Source organism: Tarenaya hassleriana, unplaced genomic scaffold, assembly GCF_000463585.1.
Source record: "Tarenaya hassleriana unplaced genomic scaffold, ASM46358v1 Cleome14, whole genome shotgun sequence".
NCBI lineage: Eukaryota > Viridiplantae > Streptophyta > Magnoliopsida > Brassicales > Cleomaceae > Tarenaya > Tarenaya hassleriana.
In genome coordinates this window covers 254,392-259,750 of record NW_010964598.1, presented here as the reverse complement: position 1 = coordinate 259,750, position 5,359 = coordinate 254,392, and positions in this window count along the sequence as shown.

Here is a 5,359-nt window from a genome sequence, read left to right as displayed (position 1 = left end):
AACTGTCGACACATTTTACAAATGAGAGGGATCATGAGTACTTTATACACGTGCGATTACAACTATTTATTAATATATCTTGAATAAAACGGGGTAGAAGTTTTGTATAAATGTATCGCCATGCTAATTCGAATATCTAGATTTTTATTCACATAATATCTAAATATTTTATCATAATTATTTAGGTTTTTTAACTAAATATTTAGATATTTCTTCTTATTAGTTCCTGGAAATTGGATCATAAATTAATTTTGAGTTTTGAGTTTTGTCTAATTTATTTTGGACCTATGATTCAATATTAAACTTAGTCCAAAATTAATTTGATCCAAATTAAAACTTAGCCAAAATACACGTTGTTTGCTAAGTAAGGATGGACATTGTTTGGTTATTCATAAATTGAACCGATTCGAATCAAATAATACACGTTGCAACCGAAATAAATCCAATATATAAATTGAACGGTTATGGTATTCTTATAGCTGAAAGATCTAATTGAATCTAATATCAAATCTGAATGGTATAGATTTTCTAAAACCGTAGAAATGAATCCGAACCGAAAACCGAAATGCTTACCCATGTTGCCAAGTATGTGTGTATGATCACATGGAGTGTTTTCTGTTTTCTGTGATTTTTATGTGTGATTTGTATTTAAAAGAAAAGAAAGAAAAAGAATTTTGTTTAGTGTGAATGTATTTGTTGCATGTATAAATACGGGAGTGTGTTAATGTAAACAATAAGAAGAAAACTAATAAATAATCTTATTCTTTCTTTTAAATTCTTTTTCTTCTGTTCATTTTTTATTACAAGATTTTTATTTTGAAATTTTTAATATTTTTTTTCGCAGCATAGCATCATTATTGGCAATTTGTTTTAATAATTTACACCCTACTGTTTGATATCCAAATCCTCGTCCAGCATTTCCTTTTGTGTGTATTGTGTGCTGATGAGTATTTGATCACGTCTAAATCCTGAGCACGTGTTGAAATATCTCCTAATAAATGTAATTGGACAGAATTCTCTCTTGTCTTATTCACGCAACACATATATATAATACAATAATGAAATCCCGTAGGATACTCTGGAAAGATATGCAAATATTACAAAAGGTAATTTTATTAAGGGAAAAATACCTAAAAATTCCTAAACTTGTAATTTGGTGTAATATTAATTCCTAAACTTGTAGGTGTGCCTATTTATTCCCGAACTTGCATTTTTTAACACAATAATTCCTAAACTTGTTTAACAGTTCCAAATCGTCCGTACCGCTAATTAACCAAAACAAAGTTTAGGAATTACTGTGTTCAAAAATGCAAGTTTAGGAATTACTGTGTTCAAAAATACAAGTTTAGGAATTAATATGTTCAAAAATACAAGTTCAGGAATAAACTGGCGCACCTACAAGTTCAGGAATTAATATTACACCAAATTACAAGTTCAGGAATTTTTAGGTATTTTTCCCTTTTACTAACAATAAATGGGAATACAAGTATTGATGCTGGAACTTCAAAGGATGTAATAGGATTCATAACAAATCTCGAAAAGAAATGTCTAAAAAAAACGGAGTTGTTTAATTCTTTTTCGAGAAAATGAAAGACTTATATGAAATGAAGTTCCTGTGTTCTATCTACTATCTCCTCAAAACTCGAAAAATGATGTCGATGGCCTCAAAACTCTCTGACACCATTGCCCTGGAGCAATCAAGAACAAGCAAATTTCCGATTTTTCTCATTAAAAACGAAAAGTCTTGCCCTTTGTTTGCCTTGGAAGATAAAGCAGAACCATAGCTCTGAATGAACTGCAAGAAATTACCAGTAAAGTCATTAACGAGAATCGAAGCAAGACAATTACACAAACTCGACGAGATCAAGGAAACCATCACGTACAAGCTAGGTGGGAAAAACTTATGACCAAAATCGTAGAAACTGTTGAACCAAAGAGACATTTAGACCATGATGAAGCAGAATCGACCTAGACAATTCAACCCATGGACGTGACTGGAATTGGGCTGAGTATGCAGCCCATACAACAAGCCTATAGAACAATCACCTTTGAACCATTAGAAGAAGAAAAAATCTAGGGCTTCGATTACTCTTCTGATATGAATGATTTATCCTTATGATTTTATTCCAATCTGATTATTTCCTTCTATGAATAAGGATACGTGCAACACTCTTCTCAACACTCTTCTAAATCAGATTGGTTTAAGAATATGAATGTTAAATTTGGAACGGTTGCAGTAGCTTATGGTAATCAAATTCCGATTGAAGGACATGGTTCTATTGAGTTGTTTGACAAAATATTCCTACTTTATATGTTCCACGTCTTAAAACAAATTTGTTATCTGTCCCTAAACTTAATAAAGATTTAGAATGCTCTGTTATTTTTTATGCTAATGAATTTCGTTTTCAGGATACTAAGACTCGGACGACTTTTGGCAAAGGCATTCTGAAGGATAATCTTTATTTGCTAGATCCTCCATCGCATTCTACCGAATCAACTTTCAACATTCTTTAGCATGCTAGATTAGGGCATCCACACAATAAAGCATTAAAGAACATTTTTCCTTCTTTATCGTTTGATAATAAACTTTGTGAATCTTGTATTTTAGGCAAGCACTGTCACTCAGTTTTTTCTCAATCACAAGCATTTTATAAATTTGTTTGATCTCGTGCATTCCGATGTTTGGACGGCTCCATCTATTTCCCGTGATAAACAAAATTATTTTGTCTCTTTTATCGATGAAAAATCCAAATATAATTGGATAACTTTGCTTAGCTCAAAAGATGAAGTGTTCAAAGCATTTCGAAATTTCTTTGCTTGTGTTACTAACCACTATAACATGCGTATTAAGTTTTTTCGAACAAATAATGGCGGAGAATACACGAGTACTGCATTTCAAGTTTTTCTTCGGCGACAAGGGATTGTACACCAAACTTCTTGTCCACACACACCTCAACAAAATGGTGTGGCGGAACGCAAAAATCGACATCTCTTAGAAGTGGCTCGTACCTTGATGTTCTACCGCAATGTCCCATTAAAGTTTTGCAGTGATGTCGTTACAACTGCGACATTCTTAGTCAACCGAATTCCCACAAAAATCCTTGGTGATCGAACTCCTTCTGAGGTATTAAACAATAAATCTACAACTCTTGATTACTTACGTGTCTTTCGTTGCGTTTGTTTTGTCAAGGTTCCGGACTCTACACGAAACAAGCTTCAACCTAAGAGCATCAAAAACATAATTATTGGTTATCGACAGAACAGAAGGGATACAAGTGTTATAATGCTGGTACCAACAGAGTATAGGTCTCACGTGACGTCATTTTTTACGAAGTCTGCAGTTACTTCGATCACGACACATCTTCTGAACTAGATCAGCCGACAGCGCCACTGATTGGTTATCAAGTGACTTTGTCTCGTCTTTTGCGTGTGATGCTAGATTCGAATGGCATCTTATCACCTTCGACCGAAACTCCTCCACCGTCGTCGACGCCGACATTGTCTTCTGATCCTGGTCATATTGATGTCTCTCCCTCCAATACAGACCATGTCAGTGTTTCTGGTGTAGGTGTCGCTTCTGTTGGCAGCCAAACACTGGATCGAAACCTTGTACCTCCGAAAGGTAGCACCACCACAACAGAGGGCATTCGCCGGAGTGCATGAATTCAGGAAAGGAGAGATCGAGGCCTTGTTCCTTCTGCCCGTGCTTTGAGTACTATTTTGTCTGGTACCCATACTCTTTATCCCATACAGAACTATTGTCAATCTCTCATTTTGGCCAATGACGAATTGTTGTTTCTAAGTGTTTTGGCTGCCCATAGTGAACCAAAATCTTACAAACAGGCCAAAGACGATCCAATTTGGCAAAAGGCAATGCATGAAGAGTTGGAAGCTTTGGAAAAGAATCACACATGGACTATTGTGGACAAGCCTTCTGACAAGAACATCATCGGGAGTAAATGGATCTATAAAACCAAATACCGAAGCAATGGTGATATTGAATGACACAAAGCGAGACTCGCGGCACAAGGATATACTCAAACATACGGCGAAGACTATACGAAAATATTTGCGCCAGTCGCTAAATTGCCCACGGTTCGAGTTATTTTGTCTCTTACTACTGATCTTGGTTGGAATTTGTGGCAGATGGATGTTAAGAACACTTTTCTACATGGAGATTTGGAGGACAAAATTTATATGCTACCTCCTCCAGGCTATCAAGATATACTTGGACAGAGTAAAGTGTGCAACTTACAAAAATCCACATATGGCCTCAAGCAATCCCCGCGAGCGTGGTACTCTAAACTTCAAACGGCGCTAATCAACCATTCTTTCTCTAAAAGCAAGTCAGACCACTCTTTGTTCACAAAACAGACTTCATCGGGTATAATCATTATATTTGTCTATGTCGATGACATTGTTACAATGGGAGATGATATTGATGGTATTTCTATGACAAAAGTTTTCTTGCATAACACATTTGATATTAAAGACCTAGGTACCATTAAATATTTTCTTGTGATAGAAGTCTTTCACTCTTCGAGCGTATTGTTTTTATCACAAAAAATATATACTTGATCTTCTCCTTGACACAGGAAAATTTGGTGCCAAACCTATTAAAACTCCTTTGGACAAAAACTACAAGACACAACGCAAGGGGAACTTATACGAGGATGCCGAACAAAATCGTCGCGTTGTAGGTAAGTTAATTTATCTCACTATAACACATCATGGTTTATGTTTTGTTGTGAAACAAGTCAGTCAATAGATGCATGCGTCCACGATCCATCATTGGAAAATGGTTGAGCGGATTCTCAAATATCTCAAAGGAACTCCAGAGAAAGGGATTTGGATACATTGAAACAACCATGTCGGATTGGTTGCTTATTATGACGCGGATTGGACTGGAGATAGGATGGATCGAATATCAACAACGGGATATTGCATATTTCTTGGAGGCAACTTAGTCACATGGAAAAGCAAGAAACAACAAGTGGTGGCCAAGATCTAGTGCGGAAGCTGAATACCGGGCTATGGCGAACACAACATGCGAAATCATGTGGCTTAAAGAGTTACTTCAAGATCTAGGCATTTCAACCGACCAACCGATTACACTTCATTGTGATAGTTAAGCTGCCAGGCACATTGCTCAGAATCCAATCTTTCACGAAATAACCAAACATATAGAAGTCGTCTGTCACTTTGTTTGAGAAAAGATATCACAAGGGATCATAACCACATCTTATACAAAGAGTGATGATCAATTGCCGGATATCTTCACCAAAGCATCGAATGTTAAAGTGTTCATCAACTCTCCTTCCAAGATTGGCATCGTCGATCTACCCGAGCCAATCTTGAG